Raw genomic sequence first — 15,902 nt, forward strand, 5'->3', positions numbered from 1 at the left:
GCCCCTGAGCTCCTTTCTTCAACTTGCTTTCTTGTGACCTGGCCGCAACACCGCTGGATGGCTTCAGGCCCTAATCTGGTTCCGGCACGGCACACTGAGCCTTTGGTTATTTCCTCTTCCTGGTGGGAAATGAGAGTTAAATTTGCCCGTCCAGACACCTCCAGCTAGTCTCTCATTGGTTCTCGCTATTCCTGTTCATCTTCCGCAGAAATTGCAAACTGGGCCAAACAGGAGGTTAAAGGCGCTGACTCTCCAAGTGGGGAGAGTGTTAGTAAAGCGTCTGGAATGTTGCACCCGAGTACCAGGGGAGAAAAACTGAGACATATTTGAATACGTCTCCCGTTCACATGGTTGATCATACTTGGGTTCCACATGCATGTTTTAGCTGAAGGAAGAATACCTTAAACCTGGAGAGTTGAGACCAGTGTAATGGGTACCATGCAATATGACTTCAAAGGGTCTTCATTTGCTCACCGAACCTCTCCAATCCTATCACTGCTGCGTTTATGCCCCTGTACACACGCTTGATTCTCTTTTGGAGACATAGCAATCCATAGGTTTTAAGATACTTACTAGTCAGGTACATTCTTAGGGGTTTAATATGGGGTTTTGAGTCCATTTCGTTGAGCAAGGAGTAGCTCTTGTCTATTCCATATTTGGCTTAAGGAACTTTATCTGTGCTCATTTCAATCTCTGGTTTTATGCAGCACCCCAACTCACCTTTCCCCTTAAGCAAGCATAAGTTGGTTTTCTAAATTTGAGACCCTGTTCTGTTCTGTAATTCAGTTCCTGTGTAGCCAAGTTTACATTCCGTGTATTACTGATATCTTATGATGTTTCTTTTTCTGTGTGACTTATTTCAGTTAGAATCATCATACCTGAATCCACTCATTGTGATGCTAAGGGCCTGATGACATAGAATTCATTGCTGAGTGATATTGCTTTGTAAGTAAATACCACAACTTCTTTATCCATTTTTCACTTTCTGCGATGTTGAACTTGTACTGTAAACGAGGTTCTTGTAAACAGAGGCGTCCCAAACTTTGGGGTGGCTGTGTCTTTTTGATTTTAATTTCCCTAAGCTATAGGACCATAAGTGGCAGTGCCCTAGGCTCTGTTGCTTTGTTTTTTAGATGTTTCAGGAAACGCCATACACTTCTCCGGAGTGTCTGTTGGCAATTTACATCCCGCCCATCAGCATAACAAGGCTCCCAGTTCTCCATGGCCTGTCCTGCCTTTCTGGATTTTACACTTTTTTCAGATGGCCCTTTTGACCGGGGGGAAGTGAGACTTCATTGTAGTGCAGATTTCCTTTGCAAGCTTGCTTGGTTGGCCAAAAAGGGCGTATGTGTTTTTTCCTGAATATATTCAGGAAAAAACGCATACGCCCTTTTTGGCCAAGTGCATCATTGTGGACGTTCTGCCTCTTTTCCTATGCTTTCAATGCAATTCCAGTCTACCTCCTGAAATCGGTTTCCTGCAATTCTGCCCCGCTTTCAAGTCCTCTTGGCAGCCTTACTTCAGTCTATTTTTGGACGATAGCTGTCATTTATAACTCTGCAGGTTTGTGAATTACAGTGCCCCTGAGCTCCTTTCTTCAACTCGCTTTCTTTTGAGCTGGCCGCAACACCGCAGGATGGCTTCAGGCCCTAATCTGATTCCGGCACGGCACGCTGAGCCTTTGGTTAATTCCTCTTCCTGGTGGGAAATGAGAGTTAAATTTGCCCGTCCAGACACCTCCAGCTAGCCTCTCATTGGTTCTCGCTATTCCTGTTCATCTTCCGCAGAAATTGCAAACTGGGCCAAACAGGAGGTTAAAGGGACTGACTCTCCAAGTGGGGAGAGTGTTAGTAAAGCGTCTGGAATGTTGCACCCGAGTACCAGGGGAGGAAAACTGAGACATATTTGAACACGTCTCCCGATCACATGGTTGATCATACTCTAGGTTCCACATGCATGTTTTAGCTGAAGGAAGAATACCTTAAACCTGGGTAGTTGAAACCCGTGGAATGGGTACCATGCAATATGACTTCAAAGGGTCTTCATTTGTTCACCGAACCTCTCCAATCCTATCACTGCTGCGTTTATGCCCCTGTACACATGCTTGATTCTCTTTCGGAGACATAGCAATCCATAGGTTTTAAGATACTTACTAGTCAGGTACATTCTTAGGTGTTTAATATGCGGTGTTGAGTCCATTTCATTGAGCAAGGAGTAGCTCTTGTCTATTCCATATTTGACTTAAGGAACTTTATCTGTGCTCATTTCAATCTCTGGTTTTATGCAGCACCCCAACTCACCTTTCCCCTTAAGCAAGAATAAGTTGGTTTTCTAAATTTGAGACCCTGTTCTGTTTTGGAATGCAGTTCCTGTGTAGCCAAGTTTACATTCCGTGTATTAGTGATATCTTATGATGTTTCTTTTTCTGTGTGACTTATTTCAGTTAGAATCATCGTACCTGAATCCACTCATTATGCTGCTACGGGCCTGATGACATAGATTTCATTGCTGAGTGATACTGCATTGTACGTAAGTACCACAAGTTCTTTATCCATTTTTCACTTTCTGTGATATTGAACTTGTACGGTAAACGAGGTTCTTGTAAACAGAGGCGTCCCAAACTTTGGGGTGGCTGTGTCTTTTTGATTTTAATTTCCCTAAGCTATAGGACCATAAGTGGAAGTGCCCTAGGCTCTGTTGCTTTGTTTTTTAGATGTTTCAGGAAACACCATACACTTCTCCCGAGTGGTTGTTGGCAATTTACATCCCGCCCATCAGCATAACAAGGCTCCCAGTTCTCCATGGCCTGTCCTGCCTTTCTGGATTTTACACTTTTTTCAGATGGCCCTTTTGACCGGGGGGAAGTGAGACTTCATTGTAGTGCAGATTTCCTTTGCAAGCTTGCTTGGTTGGCCAAAAAGGGCGTATGCGTTTTTTCCTGAATATATTCAGGAAAAAACGCTTACGCCCTTTTTGGCCAAGTGCATCATTGTGGACGTTCTGCCTCTTTTCCTATGCTTTCAATGCAATTCCAGTCTACCTCCTGAAATCGGTTTCCTGCAATTCTGCCCCGCTTTCAAGTCCTCTTGGCAGCCTTACTTCAGTCTATTTTTGGACGATAGCTGTCATTTATAACTCTGCAGGTTTGTGAATTACAGTGCCCCTGGGCTCCTTTCTTCTACTTGCTTTCTTTTGAGCTGGCCGCAACACCGCAGGATGGCTTCTGGCCCTAATCTGGTTCCGGTACGGCACGCTGAGCCTTTGGTTATTTCCTCTTCCTGGTGGGAAATGAGAGTTAAATTTGCCCGTCCAGACACCTCCAGCTAGCCTCTCATTGGTTCTCGCTATTCCTGTTCATCTTCCGCAGAAATTGCAAACTGGGCCAAACAGGAGGTTAAAGGGACTGACTCTCCAAGTGGGGAGAGTGTTAGTAAAGCGTCTGGAATGTTGCACCCGAGTACCAGGGGAGGAAACCTGAGACATATTTGAACACGTCTCCCGTTCACATGGTTGATCATACTCTGGGTTCCACATGCATGTTTTAGCTGAAGGAAGAATACCTTAAACCTGGAGAGTTGAGACCCGTGTAATGGGTACCATGCAATATGACTTCAAAGGGTCTTCATTTGCTCACCGAACCTCTCCAATCCTATCACTGCTGCGTTTATGCCCCTGTACACACACTTGATTCTCTTTTGGAGACATAGCAATCCATAGGTTTTAAGATACTTACTAGTCAGGTACATTCTTATGGGTTTAATATGGGGTTTTGAGTCCATTTCGTTGAGCAAGGAGTAGCTCTTGTCTATTCCATATTTGGCTTAAGGAACTTTATCTGTGCTCATTTCAATCTCTGGTTTTATGCAGCACCCAAACTCACCTTTCCCCTTAAGCAAGCATAAGTTGGTTTTCTAAATTTGAGACCCTGTTCTGTTCTGGAATGCAGTTCCTGTGTAGCCAAGTTTACATTCCGTGTATTAGTGATATCTTATGATGTTTCTTTTTCTGTGTGACTTATTTCAGTTAGAATCATCGTACCTGAATCCACTCATTATGCTGCTACGGGCCTGATGACATAGATTTCATTGCTGAGTGATACTGCATTGTACGTAAGTACCACAAGTTCTTTATCCATTTTTCACTTTCTGCGATGTTGAACTTGTACTGTAAACGAGGTTCTTGTAAACAGAGCCGTTCCAAACTTTGGGGTGGCTGTGTCTTTTTGATTTTAATTTCCCTAAGCTATAGGACCATAAGTGGCAGTAACCTAGGCTCTGTTGCTTTGTTTTTTATTTGTTTCAGGAAACACCATACACTTCTCCTGAGTGTCTGTTGGCAATTTACATCCCGCCCATCAGCATAACAAGGCTCCCAGTTCTCCATGGCCTGTGCTGCCTTTCTGGATTTTACACTTTTTTCAGATGGCCCTTTTGACCGGGGGGAAGTGAGACTTCATTGTAGTGCAGATTTCCTTTGCAAGCTTGCTTGGTTGGCCAAAAAGGGCGTATGCGTTTTTTCCTGAATATATTCAGGAAAAAACGCATACGCCCTTTTTGGCCAAGTGCATCATTGTGGACGTTCTGCCTCTTTTCCTATGCTTTCAATGCAATTCCAGTCTACCTCCTGAAATCGGTTTCCTGCAATTCTGCCCCGCTTTCAAGTCCTCTTGGCAGCCTTACTTCAGTCTATTTTTGGACGATAGCTGTCATTTATAACTCTGCAGGTTTGTGAATTACAGTGCCCCTGAGCTCCTTTCTTCAGCTCGCTTTCTTGTGACCTGGCCGCAACACCGCAGGATGGCTTCAGGCCCTAATCTGGTTCCGGCCCGGCATGCTGAGCCTTTGGTTAATTCCTCTTCCTGGTGGGAAATGAGAGTTAAATTTGCCCGTCCAGACACCTCCAGCTAGCCTCTCATTGGTTCTCGCTATTCCTGTTCATCTTCCGCAGAAATTGCAAACTGGGCCAAACAGGAGGTTAAAGGGACTGACTCTCCAAGTGGGGAGAGTGTTAGTAAAGCGTCTGGAATGTTGCACCCGAGTACCAGGGGAGGAAAATTGAGACATATTTGAACACGTCTCCCGATCACATGGTTGATCATACTCTAGGTTCCACATGCATGTTTTAGCTGAAGGAAGAATACCTTAAACCTGGGTAGTTGAAACCCGTGGAATGGGTACCATGCAATATGACTTCAAAGGGTCTTCATTTGCTCACCGAACCTCTCCAATCCTATCACTGCTGCGTTTATGCCCCTGTGCACATGCTTGATTCTCTTTCGGAGACATAGCAATCCATAGGTTTTAAGATACTTACAAGTCAGGTACATTCTTAGGCGTTTAATATGCGGTGTTGAGTCCATTTCGTTGAGCAAGGAGTAGCTCTTGTCTATTCCATATTTGGCTTAAGGAACTTTATCTGTGCTCATTTCAATCTCTGGTTTTATGCAGCACCCCAACTCACCTTTCCCCTTAAGCAAGCATAAGTTGGTTTTCTAAATTTGAGACCCTGTTCTGTTCTGTAACTCAGTTCCTGTGTAGCCAAGTTTACATTCCGTGTATTACTGATATCTTATGATGTTTCTTTTTCTGTGTGACTTATTTCAGTTAGAATCATCATACCTGAATCCACTCATTGTGCTGCTAAGTGCCTGATGACATAGATTTCATTGCTGAGTGATATTGCTTTGTAAGTGAATACCACAACTTCTTTATCCATTTTTCACTTTCTGCGATGTTGAACTTGTACTGTAAACGAGGTTCTTGTAAACAGAGCCGTTCCAAACTTTGGGGTGGCTGTGTCTTTTTGATTTTAATTTCCCTAAGCTATAGGACCATAAGTGGAAGTGCCCTAGGCTCTGTTGCTTTGTTTTTTAGATGTTTCAGGAAACACCATACACTTCTCCCAAGTGTCTGTTGGCAATTTACATCCCGCCCATCAGCATAACAAGGCTCCCAGTTCTCCATGGCCTGTTGCCTTTCTGGATTTTACACTTTTTTCAGATGGCCCTTTTGACCGGGGGGAAGTGAGACTTCATTGTAGTGCAGATTTCCTTTGCAAGCTTGCTTGGTTGGCCAAAAAGGGCGTATGCGTTTTTTCCTGAATATATTCAGGAAAAAACGTATACGCCCTTTTTGGCCAAGTGCATCATTGTGGACGTTCTGCCTCTTTTCCTATGCTTTCAATGCAATTCCAGTCTACCTCCTGAAATCGGTTTCCTGCAATTCTGCCCCGCTTTCAAGTCCTCTTGGCAGCCTTACTTCAGTCTATTTTTGGACGATAGCTGTCATTTATAACTCTGCAGGTTTGTGAATTACAGTGCCCCTGAGCTCCTTTCTTCAACTCGCTTTCTTGTGACCTGGCCGCAACACCGCAGGATGGCTTCAGGCCCTAATCTGGTTCCGGCACGGCACGCTGAGCCTTTGGTTATTTCCTCTTCCTGGTGGGAAATGAGAGTTAAATTTGCCCGTCCAGACACCTCCAGCTAGTCTCTCATTGGTTCTCGCTATTCCTGTTCATCTTCCGCAGAAATTGCAAACTGGGCCAAACAGGAGGTTAAAGACGCTGACTCTCCAAGTGGGGAGAGTGTTAGTAAAGTGTCTGGAATGTTGCACCCGAGTACCAGGGGAGGAAAACTGAGACATATTTGAACACGTCTCCCGTTCACATGGTTGATCATACTTGGGTTCCACATGCATGTTTTAGCTGAAGGAAGAATACCTTAAACCTGGAGAGTTCAGACCCGTGTAATGGGTACCATGCAATATGACTTCAAAGGGTCTTCATTTGCTCACCGAACCTCTCCAATCCTATCACTGCTGCGTTTATGCCCCTGTACACACGCTTGATTCTCTTTTGGAGACATAGCAATCCATAGGTTTTAAGATACTTACTAGTCAGGTACATTCTTAGGGGTTTAATATGGGGTTTTGAGTCCATTTCGTTGAGCAAGGAGTAGCTCTTGTCTATTCCATATTTGGCTTAAGGAACTTTATCTGTGCTCATTTCAATCTCTGGTTTTATGCAGCACCCCAACTCACCTTTACCCTTAAGCAAGCATAAGTTGGTTTTCTAAATTTGAGACCCTGTTCTGTTCTGGAATGCAGTTCCTGTGTAGCCAAGTTTACATTCCGTGTATTAGTGATATCTTATGATGTTTCTTTTTCTGTGTGACTTATTTCAGTTAGAATCATCGTACCTGAATCCACTCATTATGCTGCTACGGGCCTGATGACATAGATTTCATTGCTGAGTGATACTGCATTGTACGTAAGTACCACAAGTTCTTTATCCATTTTTCACTTTCTGCGATGTTGAACTTGTACTGTAAACGAGGTTCTTGTAAACAGAGGCGTCCCAAACTTTGGGGTGGCTGTGTCTTTTTGATTTTAATTTCCCTAAGCTATAGGACCATAAGTGGAGTGCCCTAGGCTCTGTTGCTTTGTTTTTTAGATGTTTCAGGAAACACCATACACTTCTCCCGAGTGTCTGTTGGCAATTTACATCCCGCCCATCAGCATAACAAGGCTCCCAGTTCTCCATGGCCTGTCCTGCCTTTCTGGATTTTACACTTTTTTCAGATGGCCCTTTTGACCGGGGGGAAGTGAGACTTCATTGTAGTGCAGATTTCCTTTGCAAGCTTGCTTGGTTGGCCAAAAAGGGCGTATGCGTTTTTTCCTGAATATATTCAGGAAAAAACGCATACGCCCTTTTTGGCCAAGTGCATCATTGTGGACGTTCTGCCTCTTTTCCTATGCTTTCAATGCAATTCCAGTCTACCTCCTGAAATCGGTTTCCTGCAATTCTGCCCCGCTTTCAAGTCCTCTTGGCAGCCTTACTTCAGTCTATTTTTGGACGATAGCTGTCATTTATAACTCTGCAGGTTTGTGAATTACAGTGCCCCTGAGCTCCTTTCTTCAACTCGCTTTCTTTTGAGCTGGCCGCAACACCGCAGGATGGCTTCAGGCCCTAATCTGGTTCCAGTACGGCACGCTGAGCCTTTGGTTATTTCCTCTTCCTGGTGGGAAATGAGAGTTAAATTTGCCCGTCCAGACACCTCCAGCTAGTCTCTCATTGGTTCTCGCTATTCCTGTTCATCTTCCGCAGAAATTGCAAACTGGGCCAAACAGGAGGTTAAAGGCGCTGACTCTCCAAGTGGGGAGAGTGTTAGTAAAGCGTCTGGAATGTTGCACCCGAGTACCAGGGGAGGAAAACTGAGACATATTTGAACACGTCTCCCGTTCACATGGTTGATCATACTTGGGTTCCACATGCATGTTTTAGCTGAAGGAAGAATACCTTAAACCTGGAGAGTTGAGACCCGTGTAATGGGTACCATGCAATATGACTTCAAAGGGTCTTCATTTGCTCACCGAACCTCTCCAATCCTATCACTGCTGCGTTTATGCCCCTGTACACACGCTTGATTCTCTTTTGGAGACATAGCAATCCATAGGTTTTAAGATACTTACTAGTCAGGTACATTCTTAGGCCTTTAATATGGGGTGTTGAGTCCATTTCGTTGAGCAAGGAGTAGCTCTTGTCTATTCCATATTTGGCTTAAGGAACTTTATCTGTGCTCATTTCAATCTCTGGTTTTATGCAGCACCCCAACTCACCTTTCCCCTTAAGCAAGCATAAGTTGGTTTTCTAAATTTGAGACCCTGTTCTGTTCTGTAATTCAGTTCCTGTGTAGCCAAGTTTACATTCCGTGTATTACTGATATCTTATGATGTTTCCTTTTCTGTGTGACTTACTTCAGTTAGAATCATCATACCTGAATCCACTCATTGTGCTGCTAAGGGCCTGATGACACAGATTTCATTGCTGAGTGATATTGCTTTGTAAGTAAATACCACAACTTCTTTATCCATTTTTCACTTTCTGCGATGTTGAACTTGTACTGTAAACGAGGTTCTTGTAAACAGAGCCGTTCCAAACTTTGGGGTGGCTGTGTCTTTTTGATTTTAATTTCCCTAAGCTATAGGACCATAAGTGGAAGTGCCCGAGGTTCTGTTGCTTTGTTTTTTAGATGTTTCAGGAAACACCATACACTTCTCCGGAGTGGTTGTTGGCAATTTACATCCCGCCCATCAGCATAACAAGGCTCCCAGTTCTCCATGGCCTGTCCTGCCTTTCTGGATTTTACACTTTTTTCAGATGGCCCTTTTGACCGGGGGGAAGTGAGACTTCATTGTAGTGCAGATTTCCTTTGCAAGCTTGCTTGGTTGGCCAAAAAGGGCGTATGCGTTTTTTCCTGAATATATTCAGGAAAAAACGCATACGCCCTTTTTGGCCAAGTGCATCATTGTGGACGTTCTGCCTCTTTTCCTATGCTTTCAATGCAATTCCAGTCTACCTCCTGAAATCGGTTTCCTGCAATTCTGCCCCGCTTTCAAGTCCTCTTGGCAGCCTTACTTCAGTCTATTTTTGGACGATAGCTGTCATTTATAACTCTGCAGGTTTGTGAATTACAGTGCCCCTGAGCTCCTTTCTTCAACTCGCTTTCTTTTGAGCTGGCCGCAACACCGCAGGATGGCTTCAGGCCCTAATCTGATTCCGGCACGGCAAGCTGAGCCTTTGGTTAATTCCTCTTCCTGGTGGGAAATGAGAGTTAAATTTGCCCGTCCAGACACCTCCAGCTAGCCTCTCATTGGTTCTCGCTATTCCTGTTCATCTTCCGCAGAAATTGCAAACTGGGCCAAACAGGAGGTTAAAGGGACTGACTCTCCAAGTGGGGAGAGTGTTAGTAAAGCGTCTGGAATGTTGCACCCGAGTACCAGGGGAGGAAAACTGAGACATATTTGAACACGTCTCCCGATCACATGGTTGATCATACTCTAGGTTCCACATGCATGTTTTAGCTGAAGGAAGAATACCTTAAACCTGGGTAGTTGAAACGCGTGGAATGGGTACCATGCAATATGACTTCAAAGGGTCTTCATTTGCTCACCGAACCTCTCCAATCCTATCACTGCTGCGTTTATGCCCCTGTACACATGCTTGATTCTCTTTCGGAGACATAGCAAATCATAGGTTTTAAGATACTTACTAGTCAGGTACATTCTTAGGTGTTTAATATGCGGTGTTGAGTCCATTTCATTGAGCAAGGAGTAGCTCTTGTCTATTCCATATTTGACTTAAGGAACTTTATCTGTGCTCATTTCAATCTCTGGTTTTATGCAGCAACCCAACTCACCTTTCCCCTTAAGCAAGCATAAGTTGGTTTTCTAAATTTGAGACCCTGTTCTGTTTTGGAATGCAGTTCCTGTGTAGCCAAGTTTACATTCCGTGTATTAGTGATATCTTATGATGTTTCTTTTTCTGTGTGACTTATTTCAGTTAGAATCATCGTACCTGAATCCACTCATTATGCTGCTACGGGCCTGATGACATAGATTTCATTGCTGAGTGATACTGCATTGTACGTAAGTACCACAAGTTCTTTATCCATTTTTCACTTTCTGTGATATTGAACTTGTACGGTAAACGAGGTTCTTGTAAACGGAGGCGTCCCAAACTTTGGGGTGGCTGTGTCTTTTTGATTTTAATTTCCCTAAGCTATAGGACCATAAGTGGAAGTGCCCTAGGCTCTGTTGCTTTGTTTTTTAGATGTTTCAGGAAACACCATACACTTCTCCCGAGTGGTTGTTGGCAATTTACATCCCGCCCATCAGCATAACAAGGCTCCCAGTTCTCCATGGCCTGTCCTGCCTTTCTGGATTTTACACTTTTTTCAGATGGCCCTTTTGACCGGGGGGAAGTGAGACTTCATTGTAGTGCAGATTTCCTTTGCAAGCTTGCTTGGTTGGCCAAAAAGGGCGTATGCGTTTTTTCCTGAATATATTCAGGAAAAAACGCATACGCCCTTTTTGGCCAAGTGCATCATTGTGGACGTTCTGCCTCTTTTCCTATGCTTTCAATGCAATTCCAGTCTACCTCCTGAAATCGGTTTCCTGCAATTCTGCCCCGCTTTCAAGTCCTCTTGGCAGCCTTACTTCAGTCTATTTTTGGACGATAGCTGTCATTTATAACTCTGCAGGTTTGTGAATTACAGTGCCCCTGGGCTCCTTTCTTCTACTTGCTTTCTTTTGAGCTGGCCGCAACACCGCAGGATGGCTTCTGGCCCTAATCTGGTTCCGGTACGGCACGCTGAGCCTTTGGTTATTTCCTCTTCCTGGTGGGAAATGAGAGTTAAATTTGCCCGTCCAGACACCTCCAGCTAGCCTCTCATTGGTTCTCGCTATTCCTGTTCATCTTCCGCAGAAATTGCAAACTGGGCCAAACAGGAGGTTAAAGGGACTGACTCTCCAAGTGGGGAGAGTGTTAGTAAAGCGTCTGGAATGTTGCACCCGAGTACCAGGGGAGGAAACCTGAGACATATTTGAACACGTCTCCCGTTCACATGGTTGATCATACTCTGGGTTCCACATGCATGTTTTAGCTGAAGGAAGAATACCTTAAACCTGGAGAGTTGAGACCCGTGTAATGGGTACCATGCAATATGACTTCAAAGGGTCTTCATTTGCTCACCGAACCTCTCCAATCCTATCACTGCTGCGTTTATGCCCCTGTACACACGCTTGATTCTCTTTTGGAGACATAGCAATCCATAGGTTTTAAGATACTTACTAGTCAGGTACATTCTTAGGGGTTTAATATGGGGTTTTGAGTCCATTTCGTTGAGCAAGGAGTAGCTCTTGTCTATTCCATATTTGGCTTAAGGAACTTTATCTGTGCTCATTTCAATCTCTGGTTTTATGCAGCACCCAAACTCACCTTTCCCCTTAAGCAAGCATAAGTTGGTTTTCTAAATTTGAGACCCTGTTCTGTTTTGGAATGCAGTTCCTGTGTAGGCAAGTTTACATTCCGTGTATTAGTGATATCTTATGATGTTTCTTTTTCTGTGTGACTTATTTCAGTTAGAATCATCGTACCTGAATCCACTCATTATGCTGCTACGGGCCTGATGACATAGATTTCATTGCTGAGTGATACTGCATTGTACGTAAGTACCACAAGTTCTTTATCCATTTTTCACTTTCTGTGATGTTGAACTTGTACTGTAAACGAGGTTCTTGTAAACAGAGGCGTCCCAAACTTTGGGGTGGCTGTGTCTTTTTGATTTTAATTTCCCTAAGCTATAGGACCATAAGTGGCAGTGCCCTAGGCTCTGTTGCTTTGTTTTTTAGATGTTTCAGGAAACACCATACACTTCTCCCGAGTGTCTGTTGGCAATTTACATCCCGCCCATCAGCATAACAAGGCTCCCAGTTCTCCATGGCCTGTCCTGCCTTTCTGGATTTTACACTTTTTTCAGATGGCCCTTTTGACCGGGGGGAAGTGAGACTTCATTGTAGTGCAGATTTCCTTTGCAAGCTTGCTTGGTTGGCCAAAAAGGGCGTATGCGTTTTTTCCTGAATATATTCAGGAAAAAACGCATACGCCCTTTTTGGCCAAGTGCATCATTGTGGACGTTCTGCCTCTTTTCCTATGCTTTCAATGCAATTCCAGTCTACCTCCTGAAATCGGTTTCCTGCAATTCTGCCCCGCTTTCAAGTCCTCTTGGCAGCCTTACTTCAGTCTATTTTTGGACGATAGCTGTCATTTATAACTCTGCAGGTTTGTGAATTACAGTGCCCCTGAGCTCCTTTCTTCAACTCGCTTTCTTTTGAGCTGGCCGCAACACCGCAGGATGGCTTCAGGCCCTAATCTGGTTCCAGTACGGCACGCTGAGCCTTTGGTTATTTCCTCTTCCTGGTGGGAAATGAGAGTTAAATTTGCCCGTCCAGACACCTCCAGCTAGTCTCTCATTGGTTCTCCCTATTCCTGTTCATCTTCCGCAGAAATTGCAAACTGGGCCAAACAGGAGGTTAAAGGCGCTGACTCTCCAAGTGGGGAGAGTGTTAGTAAAGCGTCTGGAATGTTGCACCCGAGTACCAGGGGAGGAAAACTGAGACATATTTGAACACGTCTCCCGTTCACATGGTTGATCATACTTGGGTTCCACATGCATGTTTTAGCTGAAGGAAGAATACCTTAAAGCTGGAGAGTTGAGACCCGTGTAATGGGTACCATGCAATATGACTTCAAAGGGTCTTCATTTGCTCACCGAACCTCTCCAATCCTATCACTGCTGCGTTTATGCCCCTGTACACACGCTTGATTCTCTTTTGGAGACATAGCAATCCATAGGTTTTAAGATACTTACTAGTCAGGTACATTCTTAGGCGTTTAATATGGGGTGTTGAGTCCATTTCGTTGAGCAAGGAGTAGCTCTTGTCTATTCCATATTTGGCTTAAGGAACTTTATCTGTGCTCATTTCAATCTCTGGTTTTATGCAGCACCCCAACTCACCTTTACCCTTAAGCAAGCATAAGTTGGTTTTCTAAATTTGAGACCCTGTTCTGTTCTGTAATTCAGTTCCTGTGTAGCCAAGTTTACATTCCGTGTATTACTGATATCTTATGATGTTTCTTTTTCTGTGTGACTTACTTCAGTTAGAATCATCATACCTGAATCCACTCATTGTGCTGCTAAGGGCCTGATGACACAGATTTCATTGCTGAGTGATATTGCTTTGTAAGTAAATACCACAACTTCTTTATCCATTTTTCACTTTCTGCGATGTTGAACTTGTACTGTAAACGAGGTTCTTGTAAACAGAGCCGTTCCAAACTTTGGGGTGGCTGTGTCTTTTTGATTTTAATTTCCCTAAGCTATAGGACCATAAGTGGAAGTGCCCTAGGTTCTGTTGCTTTGTTTTTTAGATGTTTCAGGAAACACCATACACTTCTCCCGAGTGGTTGTTGGCAATTTACATCCCGCCCATCAGCATAACAAGGCTCCCAGTTCTCCATGGCCTGTCCTGCCTTTCTGGATTTTACACTTTTTTCAGATGGCCCTTTTGACCGGGGGGAAGTGAGACTTCATTGTAGTGCAGATTTCCTTTGCAAGCTTGCTTGGTTGGCCAAAAAGGGCGTATGCGTTTTTTCCTGAATATATTCAGGAAAAAACGCATACGCCCTTTTTGGCCAAGTGCATCATTGTGGACGTTCTGCCTCTTTTCCTATGCTTTCAATGCAATTCCAGTCTACCTCCTGAAATCGGTTTCCTGCAATTCTGCCCCGCTTTCAAGTCCTCTTGGCAGCCTTACTTCAGTCTATTTTTGGACGATAGCTGTCATTTATAACTCTGCAGGTTTGTGAATTACAGTGCCCCTGAGCTCCTTTCTTCAACTCGCTTTCTTGTGACCTGGCTGCAACACCGCAGGATGTCTTCAGGCCCTAATCTGGTTCCGGTACGGCATGCTGAGCCTTTGGTTATTTCCTCTTCCTGGTGGGAAATGAGAGTTAAATTTGCCCGTCCAGACACCTCCAGCTAGCCTCTCATTGGTTCTCGCTATTCCTGTTCATCTTCCGCAGAAATTGCAAACTGGGCCAAACAGGAGGTTAAAGGCGCTGACTCTCCAAGTGGGGAGAGTGTTAGTAAAGCGTCTGGAATGTTGCACCCGAGTACCAGGGGAGGAAAACTGAGACATATTTGAACACGTCTCCCATTCACATGGTTGATCATACTTGGGTTCCACATGCATGTTTTAGCTGAAGGAAGAATACCTTAAACCTGGAGAGTTGAGACCCGTGGAATGGGTACCATGCAATATGACTTCAAAGGGTCTTCATTTGCTCACCGAACCTCTCCAATCCTATCACTGCTGCGTTTATGCCCCTGTACACACGCTTGATTCTCTTTTGGAGACATAGCAATCCATAGGTTTTAAGATACTTACTAGTCAGGTACATTCTTAGGGGTTTAATATGGGGTTTTGAGTCCATTTCGTTGAGCAAGGAGTAGCTATTGTCTATTCCATATTTGGCTTAAGGAACCTTATCTGTGCTCATTTCAATATCTGGTTTTATGCAGCAACCCAACTCACCTTTCCCCTTAAGGAAGCATAAGTTGGTTTTCTAAATTTGAGACACTGTTCTGTTCCGGAATGCAGTTCCTGTGTAGCCAAGTTTACATTCCGTGTATTAGTGATATCTTATGATGTTTCTTTTTCTGTGTGACTTATTTCAGTTAGAATCATCGTGCCTGAATCCACTCATTATGCTGCTACGCGCCTGATGACATAGATTTCATTGCTGAGTGATACTGCATTGTACGTAAGTACCACAAGTTCTTTATCCATTTTTCACTTTCTGCGATGTTGAACTTGTACTGTAAACGAGGTTCTTGTAAACAGAGGCGTCCCAAACTTTGGGGTGGCTGTGTCTTTTTGATTTTAATTTCCCTAAGCTATAGGACCATAAGTGGCAGTGACCTAGGCTCTGTTGCTTTGTTTTTTATTTGTTTCAGGAAACACCATACACTTCTCCCGAGTGTCTGTTGGCAATTTACATCCCGCCCATCAGCATAACAAGGCTCCCAGTTCTCCATGGCCTGTCCTGCCTTTCTGGATTTTACACTTTTTTCAGATGGCCCTTTTGACCGGGGGGAAGTGAGACTTCATTGTAGTGCAGATTTCCTTTGCAAGCTTGCTTGGTTGGCCAAAAAGGGCGTATGCGTTTTTTCCTGAATATATTCAGGAAAAAACGCATACGCCCTTTTTGGCCAAGTGCATCATTGTGGACGTTCTGCCTCTTTTCCTATGCTTTCAATGCAATTCCAGTCTACCTCCTGAAATCGGTTTCCTGCAATTCTGCCCCGCTTTCAAGTCCTCTTGGCAGCCTTACTTCAGTCTATTTTTGGACGATAGCTGTCATTTATAACTCTGCAGGTTTGTGAATTACAGTGCCCCTGAGCTCCTTTCTTCAACTCGCTTTCTTTTGAGCTGGCCGCAACACCGCAGGATGGCTTCAGGCCCTAATCTGGTTCCAGTACGGCACGCTGAGCCTTTGGTTAT

General features: G+C 44.2%; 1 long non-coding RNA gene across 44 annotated transcripts in view; it reads left to right on the top strand.

Annotated features, from left to right (window-relative positions):
- LOC307181137 overlaps window positions 1-15,902 on the top strand; it is a 3,028,377-nt gene that overhangs the window by 1,966,331 nt on the left and 1,046,144 nt on the right. Inside the window, exon 12 of one of the 44 annotated variants that reach the window (XR_013825973.1) lies at window positions 15,081-15,162. The exons of 42 other annotated variants lie outside the window; for them this stretch is intronic. This is a non-coding gene — a long non-coding RNA (uncharacterized lncRNA). Of the gene's footprint in view, window positions 1-15,080; window positions 15,167-15,902 lie in introns of all 44 variants that reach the window. One more of the 44 variants, XR_013825980.1, reaches the window with a different exon arrangement.

Source organism: Stenella coeruleoalba, assembly GCF_951394435.1.
Source record: "Stenella coeruleoalba genome assembly, contig: scaffold_39, whole genome shotgun sequence".
Classification (NCBI taxonomy): domain Eukaryota; kingdom Metazoa; phylum Chordata; class Mammalia; order Artiodactyla; family Delphinidae; genus Stenella; species Stenella coeruleoalba.